At 55.5% G+C, this 13,378-nt stretch overlaps 1 protein-coding gene across 2 annotated transcripts in view; it reads right to left on the bottom strand.

The window, feature by feature from the left end:
• PCBP4 (poly(rC) binding protein 4) overlaps positions 1-12,763 on the bottom strand; it is a 33,484-nt gene extending 20,721 nt beyond the window's left edge. For both annotated transcript variants that reach the window (XM_045025298.1, XM_045025297.1), the window contains exon 1: positions 12,623-12,763. The gene's annotated coding sequence lies outside the window, so the exon portion shown is untranslated. The remainder of the gene's footprint in view (positions 1-12,622) is intronic.
• Between the last annotated feature and the right edge of the window lie 615 nt (positions 12,764-13,378).

The raw sequence follows: 13,378 nt of genomic DNA on the forward strand, positions 1-13,378 counted from the left end.
CTAGCCATAGGCACCATAATAGCACGGGCCTTGATTTCCAGAAGTGCTGAACACCAAACCCTCCCCCTGATGGAACCTGGAGCAGTTCTGTACTTCCGACTATTGGGCCCAAGCGACCCAATCGTGCACACGCTAGCTCACTTCCACACTCAGACAGGCATCATATCAGCAAGTGTAACCCACCTGCCTTACACTGCAGCATTTGACTTTGGCCTAAGGCACAGGAGAGGAGCCACGGGGAGAGGATGCGGATTGCAGCTGGCATACTCTGAATCTGCCCATCTGAGCAGGGCAACTCAGCACCAGGGGCCTAGAAACACCCTGAAGTAGAGCGTGGTCATTACCGAACATGTTCAGTAGCTGTTTCTGAAGCTGTAGAGGAAGTTTTCATTGTGGGCAAGCCACCTGACTGGCCACACCCAGTCACTTCTGAGAGCTCAGCCAATCAGAGCACAGTGGGGGATGGGGGAAAGGTATAAATAGGAGTTAGAGCAGGGGTGGGCAAACTTTTTGGCTCAAGGGCCACAGCTGGGTATGGAAATTGTATGGTGGGCCATGAATGCTCATGGGGTTGGGGTGTGGGAGGGGAGGAGGGCTCCAGCTGGGGGTGCGGGCTCTGGGGTAGGGCCAAAAATAAGGAGTTCAGGCTGCAGGAGGGGACTCTGGCTGGGGCGGGGGTTGGAATATGGGGGTGGATGAGGGCTCTGGGGTGGGGCTAGGGATGAATAATTGGGAGTGCAGAGGGTGCTCCGGGCTGGGACCGAGGGATTCGGAGGGTGGGAGAGGGATCAGAGCTGGGGCAGGGGGTTGGGGTGCAGGCTCTGGGCAGCGCTTACCTCAAGCAGCTCCCGGAAGCAGCGACAATGTCCAACCTCTGGCTCCTAAGTGGAGGTGTGGCCAGGCAGCTCTGCGTGCTGCCCCATCCGCACCCCCCCCCAGCTCCCATTGGTCACAGTTCCTGGCCAATGGGAGCTGTGGAGCTAGTTTTTGGGGTGGGGGCAGTGCGCAGAGCCCCCTGGCTGCCCCTACGTGTAGGAGCCAGAGAAGGGACATGCCACTGCTTCTGGGAGCCACATGGTACCACAGCATGTGCAGAGCAGGGCAAGCCCCCAACCCCGCTCCCCAGCTGGAGTGCTGGAGCAGGGCAAGCCCTGGACCCTGCTCACTGGTGAGACCTCGAGGGCCGGATTAAAATGTCCAAAGGGCCAGAAGTGGCCCCCGGGCTGTAGTTTGCATCCCTGAGTTAAAGGAAACCCTGATGAGGAGGTGCTTGCTGGCAGGTTCTAGTCCTTGTAACACGTTGGATACAGGTGAGTGCTATTCTGGCTTCTCCTACTAGGGAAGCTCTCCATTAAGGTGAGGTTTGCTCTATGAGGCAGTGTTTTATGAACCTTGAGGGAGAGCTATGGGGAAGCATCTTTCACCTAGAGAGGCCACGGAGTCTGTGGAACTTCATGTAGCTATCAGCTAACTGTTCGAAGCAGGGATTCTGTCTCTGTTCAACAGATAATGGGACAGATCTGAGGGAGTGGTGAGTTTCTACATTCTTACCTCACCTGACTGGGCTTATGGGGTGCAGATAGTATGGGTGCCTTATGGAGATCGAGGGACTGGCTATTTTGTATGCTGATCCCAATCCATGTACCACTTTGGATACCGATGACAGGAGGTTTCTGATTCACCAGCAAGTAAGGAGCAGTCAGTTATTAGCACGTGAGCTGGACTGGGGGTAGCTGTGGAGATCCCAGGTTGTCTGTCTGCTGACAGGGTTCTGAACTGTTTGAAAGGGCTGAGATGCTGCTATTCTCCCCGGGCTCGGACGAGTCCAGCTGGCACACACACTACATAGGATGGTCACTCTGTAAAGACTGAGAACTCTTCTCCTAGAGCCTCTCAGAGGGAATGGGTGTGTGTGCGTGTACTGACGTAGAGAAGTGTAGCTGTTATGAGTATATGTAACAGAATCAAAGTGTATGAGAAACACCATCAGATTTACTGCCTAACATCTTGAATTTAAAAGTCATTCTTAGTACTGGGCTATAACTGACAATGTTGTCTCGTTTCAGTGTGCATGGAATGTTTGTTTACTAAGAAAGTGTATGTTTGCAGCATTGTTGTAGCCTGTTGTCCCAGGATATCAGAGAGGCGAGGTGGGTGAGGTAATGTCTTTTATTGGACCAGCTGCTGTTGGTGAGAGAGAGACGAGCTTTTGAGCTTACATGAAGCTCTGTGCCGCTACGGCACACAGACATGGAGCTCTGTGCCGCTACAGCACACAGAGCTCCAGCCTGAAGAAGAACTCTGAGTAGCTCGAAACATCTCTTTCATTAACAGAAATGGGTCCAATAAAAGAGATTCCCTCACCCCCCTTGTCTCTCTAAGGCCTGATCTACACTGCGTACTTACTACGGTGCTCAGGAGAGTGAAAAATCCACACCCCTGGGCGACGCATTTATACCAACCTTAACCCCCGTGTCAGCAGGAGAGCGTCTCCCACCGCCATAGCTACTGCGTCTTGCAGAGGTGGAGTTATTGAGCTGACAGAAGAGCTCTCTCCCATCGGCTTAGGGCCTCTGCCAGGCGCTGCTCTACGTTTGTAGTGTAGACCTGCCCTAAGAAACTGCTCGGCCGTCTCTCTGAAGTTGACTGGGAACTATTCACACCTACCGGGCAGGGTTTACAATAGCCCTGAGGTTTAAGTGAGTCACATTGTGTGAAATGACAGCACTCTGGGCTGTGCACCCACAGGGAGGAAGCTGAGGTGCGGGAAGAGGGGACTGTAATAGTTATGGATAATATTGCCTCATCAGCTCCATTCCACAAACTACCCAATGCACACGCCACTACCTCTAACTCCCGTCCAGCCTCATGTCCCAGCGAGATGAATATGTATCCAGCTGGGCAGGCAGGTACAGCCGGTCGTGTGCTTTGGGCTGCTAGATGTGCATGCGCAGGGACCTGGAGTGCGATGGAGAGCAATCCAGATGGGACTGGAGTCTTGGCCAAAGGTTCTGGTGGATATGGGCTGAGTCTGGGGCTGGCAGATTTTTCGGAAGCAGGGTCTGTTGCAGCTGGAGGGCCTGAGTGCAGATTTACTTTAGATGCTGTGAGCTGCCACACAGCTCCTTGTGCCAGCTCCCTAAAGAGTACTGCCAGCATGGGACGCTCCTCCACCCGGTGCACAACTGGCTGTGCCAGTTCTCCATCTCTTCTGCAACAGCCTTGGCACAAGACGTGTACAGAGCAGAGGCAAGGGGCAGGCAAGGAGACGAAAGGGTAGGACAGGTTAGACCCGCATCCCAGCCATCCTATGCTGTGCAAAGCCCCATTGATCCAGAGGCACAACCCTGAGGGCTGCCCTAGCTCATACCAGGGTCCCCATTAAGTCCCTGAATAGGGGGAGGCACATTCTGCCCTTTAGCCTCTGCACTGGTACCTTCACTAGAACCTGGGTGACTGCCCCATGTCCTACCAGCCCACCCCTAACCCTCGCCCTCCCTGTGCTTGGCCATCTCTACTCTTCGGAGCAGCAAGGTAACGAACACAACAAGGATTGGCCTTTCCCAAGGGCTCAATGACCAGCTAACACACTTGGGCCCTGGCCCATAGTACATCATACTTTTTATCTCGGGGACGTTGCCATCTGTGTGAAGATGCCTAGTTCTGGCCCTCCCTTGATGATGATGATGCCTCTCTCTTTTACAGCTCTTTCCATCAGTAGATCTCCAAGTGCTTCACCAAGGGGGGGGGGCGGGGTTCAGTATCATTATGCCCATTTTACAGATGGAGAAACTGAGGCACGGGGCAGAGAGGTGACCATGGTCACTCAACAGGCCAGTGGAAAAGCCACTGATTTATTTGTCCTTATTTACTTGGTTGTTAACTAGTCCAGCTATGCGAGATGCAGCCCAGAGGCAGTGGTGTGCGGTGCAGCTCAGTGCTCTGGGTATGTGCTGGGGGAATGCCGTGCTGGGGTGCTCCCCAGTGGTCTGCAGGTGTTACTCCCCCTGGGTGAGGAGCATCGGGGTGGCACCCACCTACGTTTCTGTCATACACAGGTGGCACTCACCAGCTGTGCTGCTGGATGTCCGCTGCGCTGATGTCAGTGGCATGTTACTGGATGAGGGCAGCACAGTGGCAGAGGCAGGGGTGGTTAAAAACTAAACAGGGCTGGATCCATCAAAACTGTGGGCTTCCCAGAACACATCAGTTCCCCCTCCCACATTCCCCTTCTCCTCGGCCGCATGCTCCCAGGGCTCTGAGCTCTTGCTCCCTGCCCCTGTTCAAATGGATTCTTCCTTCTGTTCCTCCTCAGGCTCTTTGATCTTCCCCTTCCACCTCTCCCTGAACAGGCCCTGGGTTTCTCGCTGTTCTGGGCTCTCCCAGAGTCCCAGGCCTAGATACCTAGGACTTGGCCCTAATCCAGCTCCCTGTGTCCAGTGAGTGCTGGAACCATGCCTAGGTTTCTGTTAGCACCAGCTCCCGCCCACACCCCTTGCATTCAGGCTGATGGCAAAGTTGCTGCCTGATAAATGTTGCAAGATCAACGTGGGACTTTGCTTCTTATATTTGGAAAATGTTGTTTGTCATTTAAAGAGTTAAATGTTAAAAGTGCCCAGACAGTAAGGTGATGGGTGCTATTGAAATGCCTACAATAAATACAGCTGAGCAACTCACAGCCCTGGCCTTGTTAAAGGAAGCCAGCTAATCTTGCCTTTTCCTTGGGGAGATGTTTGCATATCCAGGGTCAGATGGACTGTACTGGCCGGGGGCTTCCCAAATGTGACCTGAGGCTGTTTGCAGCCAGCCAGCCTTGCACCCAAGTTCTGTGCTGCCCATCCCAGTGAGAAGTTAGTCGGGAACTATTACGACAACTGTGCGCATGTATACGGTGAACTGTTCCTGTTCATCATTGGGCCAGAAGCATCTGGTGCTAGATTGTAGGTGGGGTTTGGGAGTATGGGCATGTTTTGGGACTGGTAGGGTGTGGGATTCTGGGCAGGGTTCTGGCTTGTGGGTGGGGTTTGGAATTGTAGGTGTGGCTTGTAATAGTGAGGTTTGGGTGAGTGGATGGGGCTGAGAGTGTGGAGGTGTCTTGGGTTTTAGCTTGTGGGCAAGATTGAGGTTCATGACTCTATCTTGGTTTTACGGATGGGACTTGGACTTGTGGGTGGGGCAGTTAGAGCACCGCCCACTTTATCTCCCATGCTGCCCACTGATTGTGGGTCATAGCGCCCCTAGTCTCTGGCCTGCTATATTTTGCTTTGCCTTTGTATATGACAGATCTGTCCTTGTAGCCAGCTTGCCCTCCTGTTCTGGTCTCCCTTCTGGGGAGACTGATTCTCCAAGAGGCCGGCTTTTCTTCAAGGGCCCATTCCTGGGCTTCCGTGTGCTTGTTTGTCCCCCGCACCCACGTGTAAGCCCGCATTGCCCTCTGTGCAACCTTTACCGAGCCCGCCACCCCTTCCCTGGTGTGCTCAGCACCACCGCTGCCAATAATCTGTGATGTCCTCGCCAAGTTCAGGAGAAGCATCCCTGGAATGCAAACCCACATGCGAGCCGGGGTGCTCAATCCAGCCCCCACCTGGGTCCCGCTGCTCTGAACCATCCTGACACGGGGGGCGGGGGGGAGAGGCCTTTGCGTGGCTTAATAGCCAGGGTCAAAATAGTTAAGCCCCTGGATTCCCTTCTGTGAATCCTAAAGAAAAGCAGGCACAAAATGCTGGTTTACCCAGCAAGAAGGCAACAGCTGTGTAAATGCAGACGTGGTCAAGCCGCTCCTCTGATCTCGACCAGTTGTCCCAGGCGGCAACTATCCCATCAAAGGATCTGGGTGGGTGGGGGGGCTTATTTGGACTCCAGCTCAGGAGCTGGCGTGCCGGGCTTGGTTGAAGAGGAGGATAATGCAGGCTGGGAGAAGGGACCGTCTTGCATGCAGCAGTGATCGTGTGGGGTGCTAAGGGGGGGTCTCCTTCAGCTCCCTTCCTGGGCAGCACTCCAGGGGCCGGATTCTCAGTGGAGCTGCACCAACTTCGATGAGGCGAGGCTGACGTACAGCAACCGAGAGCCAAGCCCCACAATGCATTCCTGCCAGGGCCTAGCGGTTCTGAACAGCTCCCCCATTACAGAGCCCCAGGCAGTCCAGGGTTGGTTGGCATGACTGCTGAAGAGGGTGAGGTCATCTTGATTTCCTGAATTGTGTCTACAGCCATTCCACCCCCCTAGAGCCAACCAGGGTTCAGACAGGTCAGTGGGAGGCTAGGAGACCTCAGGACCTGCAGGAAGTGTGTGCATGTGCGTGGGCGGGGGGGTGGTTAGGGGGTAGGAGCAGCTGCATGTGCCACAGTTCAGTGCCAGCAGTGCCCAGGAAGGCAATGGATGCCAGCGTAAGCGCACACCCCAGCAGGCACTGCTGAGTGGGTGTGGCAGTGCTGCAGGCATGGGCTGGCTGCTGAGTTCCCCTGTGCACGGGCACTGACCATGCACTCACAGGCTAGTGTTCGTAAAGGAATGTGGGTTTTCCATGGTCCAGGAGATGTCTGTGGGGCTGAATAACGTGATAGGGGTCTGCTGGGCCATGTAAGGGGTGGGCAAAATGCAGGCACAAGATAAACACTGGTGCAGTGAGACCAAAGGGGGATCAGCAATGGCAGCCCCTGCAGAAGCCAGCTGCACATGGGGCTGCCCTGGCCACACCCCTTCCTGCCTCCCCCTCCCAACTTGCAATAGTCCAGGAAAGCCCTGGCCAGATGTCCCCCGTCTCCCCTAGATATGGGAGCTAATTCCTAGCTCTGCAGCCGGGCAGGTGCCCCCAGGGAGCAACGTTGCATGCACTCTTCTCAGAAGCCCATCAGGAAACCAGTGGTGAGATACATCGTCTGATCTCAAGGGGCGGTCCCTGCTGGGGGACCCCCACCCCTCTCATGGCTCCTGTCCATTGGCTCTGTGGGAGTTCTTGCCTCTCTGCAGAGCAGATGATCTGGGTAACCCCCTGCATGTAAGCCCCCCTACAGAGATGATCCCTCCCTCCCTCCTCGCTTGATCTGCTTCAGGTTGGCTAAAGTAAGCCGGTGGCCAACCCCTGGTTTTGTCTGCAGCACTGGGTTTTGCAGAGGCATTTCTGCCTCCTAGCTGGGAGGGGAAAGGTAGTCCCCCTGTTCTGGTGGGTGGCCGGCTTCCCAGGGATGGGGAATTGGTGTTTGCCGCTGCAGATAGTGGGTGCGACTGGAGCAGATGGCATGAGAGAGTAGGTCATGGGATGAGAAGGATCAGCAGCCCACGCCTCTTGTTGCTGCCTGATCCATTGGCAGGGCAATGCTCTGTGCCTGTCCTGTGGAGCTTGGATCCCTGATCAAAGTGCCCAGCTTACTGTCAGCAGGACAGCCGGGGGCCAGCAGCTTCCCTTGGGGCTTGTATGATCCAGCTGGAGAGAGAGACGGACCTCTGCTCGCATATCCCAAAGCCCTGGGGAGCTGGCTCTGCTGCTGAGGGACGGGAACAGAGCGGATCTGCTAATGGTGCAACGAGCCTCTAAGGCAGTTCCGACTCCCTACAGCTCTCAGGCCGGGGAGCCCCTCAGCTCCCCCAGTGAGCTGGAGTTGGGGGTCTGCTGGCAGCAGCAGATGACTAGACCTGAAGCAGGAGGGGTGGGCTGGACACAGGGTTCCGAGCCTACTGCACCCAGGGGCATTGGGAAGTGTTTTATTTTTAACATCCTTCCTGCCACCTCCTGATCCTGAGCTCTGGGGCATTTCTAGGGCAGGGGCTGTGGCTCTCTGCAGAGAGCTGTGTCAGCTCCAGGCCTGCCAAGACAGTCGGTCTGGGTCCCCCACAGATGTGGCATATTGACCAAGATGATCGGGTCGAGTGACAGGATGATTGGCTGCCCAGGAGAAGAGCATCTCTGGCCATATCCCCCTGCTCCTGTGGCAAGGAAGAAGGGGTGGACGGAGGGTCAGGTGACTGGATTTGCTACTGATGTGCTGTGCAGCTAAGGACAAGGCTCCGTGCCTCAGTTTCCCCATCTGTAATACAAGTGTTATGGAAAGAATGGATGGCCCAGTGGTTAGGTGCTAGCCTGTGACTAAGGAAATCTGGGTTCAATTCCCTGCTTTGTGACACCTTGGGCAAGTCACATAGCTGCTCAGTGCCTCAGTTTCCCCATCTGTGAAATGGGGGTGATAGTACTTCCCTCCCCTGCTGAGTATGAATATGTTAGAGGCTGTTAGGTGCTCCTGTGTTATGGTAACAAGAGCCAGAGGAGCACCTTAGACAGTGCTGCTCCCCTCCCTCAGGGCTTGTCTTCATGTACAGTGCTACAGCTGTGATGCTTTGGGAGAGCGTCTCCCATTGGTGTAGTTAATCCACCTCCCCAAGAGGCAGTAGCTATGCTGGCAGGAGAGGCTGCTCCCGGGGTAATGTTGGTATAACTGTGTCGCTTGGGGGGTGGATTGTTCACACCCCTCAGCGACGCAGTTTGACCGATGTAGGTCTGTAGTGTAGACCTTAGGGGAGTTAACCTCGTGAGCGTTTGGAAAGTGCCCTGAGCTCAAGGGTGATTGCAGCGTGACTATTCCTGCCATGTGGGTCAGCTGTTGGGACGTTATTGCATGGAAGCCACAGTGGTTGGGGCCCTGTGTCTGAAATATGGCCCTTGTCTTTTCCATAAGAGCAGCTCGGTTAGGGGGCAGGAGGGGAGCATGCCCCTCCTGGCTTCTTTATGGCACAAGCAGGGCTGAGAAGTTTTACGTTCCCCCACCCGCGTCTTGTTCAGCTTGTTTTCTATGCTAGACTATCTGCTCACATCTGCCTTTGTTTGCTGTTTGTCTTTGCTGCTGCGTACTGAACGGCAATGACTAATCTACACTGTGGAGAAAGGAAGCCTTTGTGAGAGATCCAGCCCTCTCCCGCCTCCGCCCCACCCCTTCACTAAAGGGTTAGGACCTGGGGGGCACTGTAGCAAAACAGGGGTGACCTGGCTTGACCGTCCCAGTATCTCTAAAATATCCTTTCACTCCCCCCAACTCTGTCCTGCCCTCCCCAGCACACCACAGAGCCACTGCAAAGGGCACCAGCCTAGTTTGCTAAGGATCGCCTGCAGGTTGCCATTAGATCCACTCCAGTGGGAGTCAGCTGAGCCCAGCACATTCTTCCCGTTAGGAGGAGGAGCCCAGAGGCGAGCTGGAGAAGCAGCTCTCTGTGTGCGCTTAGCGTGCGCTACTGTGCTAGGCATGCACCGGACCTTGTGGCATTCTGTCGTTTGATTGGATGTCTGTTCTGCCTCTCTTGAGTCAACCCCTCCCCTTCCACCTAGGGCCCTGGCAGCCCAGGCAGGACCAGGTGTAATGACTCACCGCTCCAAGCGCATCAGTCTGGGGTAGCAGGGATGACAATGAGCCGCCTTTCCCTGCAAAGTGCTTTACAATCCTCATGGCTTCCCCAAGAATAGGTCACTATTGTCCCCACATTAGATGGGGAAACTGAGGCACTGAGACAACATTGCAGGCCCAAGGCAACAGTGGCAGAGCCAAGATTAGAACTCGGGAGCCACTGGCCCCCTGTCCTGTGCTCAGATCACTAGATCATTGGGTTTTAATCCTTACGTTTTGTGCACTCCTAAACTGAACTGGGATAATTGGTGTCCTAATAGCCAGCATAGAGAAATCAGGCCCGTCACTGGCCATCTGGGCACAGGGGCTTTCTGTGTGTACATTTTGTCCTGAGGATCTGAGTTCTAATCTCAGTTGCCACCAGGAAGTGCCAATTGGGGAAGCCCTTGATGACTATGCAATGTATACAGAACACCAAGTCTCTGTGCCCCTAAACCTCTCTGAGCCCCAACATTCTCCAGCACACAAAGGGTAACACAGAGCTCCCCAGCTGCAATGAAAGTTTGTGCGTGTGGGTAGCTTCCTCTTTAGCCCTCCCCATCCCGCCCCCAGCTTTCACAGGAAGGAGGGTGCTCTCGTCCTAGGGCCGAGAACAATTCCCCATGTGTTCCTAGCCCGGTGAGGAGGAGGAGGGTCATTCGCAGAATCACTTTACAGATACTCTGAAGGCTGGTCCCTGCTTCCCTTCTGACATGAACGAGGCAGGCTGGAGGATGTGAGGCTTTCAAAGGACAAAGGGGCAAATGATTGTGGCCAGAGAGGAATTAGAAACCCTTGGGCAGCCCAGGGCTGAGAGAGTCTGCTGGGGAGGAGAGTACTTTGATGAGGTGGGGAGGGGGTCTTGGGAGTGTCCCCCACACCTGGAAAGGGGAGGGGGAGGAATGTTCCACTGGTGCTGGGAGAGGGGAATGGCCATGGAGCATCCCATTGGAGCTGATGGGGAATCTCCTGGGAAGATGTCACGTGGTGGGAGGTGCCCTTTGGAAAGTTCTGTCTTGAGGTTAAAGGGTAGGGGGTTCTCTGCAGGATCTGGATTCTAGTTGGGGGGGTCTAGGTCTGGTCCTGGAAGACTCATATAGAGCAGAAATGTGGGGACGGGGGTGAAACCTGCCAGAGATTTCCCCAGTTTGTCATGTCCATTGCAGGGAAAGGATGAAGTCACAGCTTGGGATGCACCTGTCTCATGCAAAGCTTAGCTGATGGCAGTGACACTCTATCTCCACCATCTCTGGGACCCATCCCCTTACACACCCCTTTGGCTGATAATATGAGAGTGGAGTGGTAGCACCGCTCTACTTAAGGTTAAGACTCGCTTACTGTTTACCAGCTGATTTTTTCCCTAAGTGCCCTAAAATCCTCATGCTGACTCAGATTGTCTTGAAAATCAATGTGCCTCGTGGAGATGTGGGGTAGGGTCAGTGGTCCAAATTTGAGGGCCTTTGAGCGTAGGGTTCCCAAGATACAGCTCCCCCCCTAAAGAATGTGGCATCAACCGTTGGTGGTCCTTATTAACCCTTTTCGCGCACAGCTGGGCAAACCAATCTAAGCAGGCTGATCTAGTGGTGGCTCATCTTACTCAACAGGAAATCTCACCTGGGAAATGGAGGGGCTCAAGGGCTACTCTCTGCCTCTACACCCCTCCCTTTGTGCCAGCCAAATGGACACATGGGCCACGTTCACCCCATTGACTTCTATGGAGATGCACCATAATATGGCTCTGTGGCTCATCCAGAGGGAGTTTTATATAGGTGGGAATTTTTTGGGCCCAGCTGTGGGTAGGAGTGCCCTGCCAGACATGGCACCTCCCTTGTGGGCTCAGGCTGCCTGGCACAGTGCCCAGTGCTATGCACATTATTATTATTTTTATGTCATGTGAGTAGTGCTCAGGTCTGTGTGAGCAAGGTGCCCAGCAATGCCCGGCGGTGCATGGCATTTGGGTGGCTAATGGGAACAAAGGACAGAGCGGGGTTGGAAGAATGAAAACAATCTGCAGCTGTGGGGCGGCAGGTGGCGCGTGCGGGCTTCCCCACAGGAGGCCAGGGCTGGGTCACCAGTGGAATGAATTGGATGGCCTCATCGCTGACTCCCCTGGATCTCTGTCCTCATTGATTCAGCACAGTGGTGATCCCAGCTCAGGGGCACCAGGGGGTGGCAGGAAATAGGAATGAGGGGCACTGGCAGAGCTGTGGGGGGGCTCAGGCCCAGAGGAACAGGAGATGCAGTGAGGTCAGATTTAGGGCCACTGGATGGTGAGGCCAAGACAGGACTGAGAGGCACCAGCTGAGCTGGGTAGGGGGGACCCAGAGCTGGAATGAGACTGCAGGGCCGGGCCTGTGGCCCACTAGCAGGAGCTGGGTGCAGGTCTGAGCAGCGGAGCGGAGCATGGGCCCCGCTGAGCTGGAGTGAAGTGCTGGGAAAGGAGTAGCAAGGGTAGTGGGTCAGGACCAAGGAGCATTGGCAGAGCTGTGTGAGTGGGAAGCTTTCCGAATGCCTGAAGTGCTGTGTCCGGCTGCAGCCAGCGCTGCCAGCCCCTTCCTTGCTTGGACACTAAAATAATCCCCTCGCTGAGCCCTGTGCAGCCCCTGGCGATGGGAACAAATCTGTGCTGAGAGACAAAGGTCCTCTGGAGACCCTGTCGCTTCCCGGCATGTGAGTCTTCTGCAAGAGCCCCTGGATGCTGGGTACCTGCCACTTGGACCGGGGACTGGCCCTCTGGCACCTTATATGCTCCCTGGCCTCTGGGACCTCTCGGCTCCAACTAAGACAGGGCAGGGAGGTAACTTGGAGGCGTCATCAGACCCTTCCGACTGGTTTTGGGGAGCAGCTCCCTTCTCCCAGCCCACAGAGGTGGCTTTGGAGCTCCTTGCCAGGGAAACACATGGCTCCGAGAGGAGGAAAACTTTAGCTCTTTCTCCCCTCGAGTCCCCGCGTCACAGAACAGCCTGGGACGGGGCTGGAACATTGTGTCCCGCTCAGCGAGCCATGGGGCATGCACAGCAAAGTCACCTCATGTTCACCCCACGGCGCAGGTGTTGGGGCTGGCATATCCTCCCCTCACCCCCAGTTCCATTGCCCAGTCACTATTTCACCCCCACCCTAGGCAGACTGTATAGCTGCCTCGCTATCACAATCAGTAACACCGTGCACCCTGCCTCTGCTGCGGTGCCACCACCGGGGCTCCCTCTCTGCCGTGCCAGCACCCCCAGAGTTACAGATCTCCCCCATTCGCTTACCTTTTCTGTCGGTCCCCGGGCTGGCTGCGCCTCTTAGTCCCACATTGTCACCCGGAGAGGCAATGGTAACAACTGGGAGTGACATCAGCCAAGAACAATGAAATGCTTGACAGGCGAGGCACAGGCCAAAGGCTCAGGAATATTCCCCCCCCCCATCCCGCCCAGCCTCCATCCCTCCCTCTAGGATCCAATTACAGCGGATAAAGGAGACACTAAAAGGAACAATGCATACTGGGTAAGGCCATCTGCCAAGGACAGGGACATTCCATCCCCCACCCCCACCGGCCCCCCTCTGCTGGCATATGCTCGCCCTTTGTAATTGCATTCTTTCCTGGTAACCGAGCGGCCGGTGCGGCCGGCCCAGCGTCAAGGACACCGCCAGCGGGCCAGGCACGGGGTCCCTGGCACAGGGCGGGCTCGTCCCTTCCCATCGCGCTCTCCCCTCCTCACTGCCTGTCACAGAGCAAGTGACTACTGTGCCACCCAACCATCAACCCTCGGGTGCTTGCTGTTGCTAACCCAGGTGGAGGGGAATTCTAGGGATGAGGGCTTTGAGTAGGCGAGGGGCTGGATCGCATCCTGCACTGCACAGGCCTAGGGGGCACTGTATCTCTGTTCTGGAGGTTCCATGCAGGCTGCTACTGGCCAGGTCTGGCATGTGTGACGGGGCCCAGTGGCCACTCACCAGGCTGTGATGATAGGTCACCAAGGGATGGAGTGGATCCCGTGGTCCATAGAATCAAAGCAGCGTTCGTG

This window comes from Mauremys mutica, chromosome 7, assembly GCF_020497125.1.
Source record: "Mauremys mutica isolate MM-2020 ecotype Southern chromosome 7, ASM2049712v1, whole genome shotgun sequence".
Classification (NCBI taxonomy): domain Eukaryota; kingdom Metazoa; phylum Chordata; order Testudines; family Geoemydidae; genus Mauremys; species Mauremys mutica.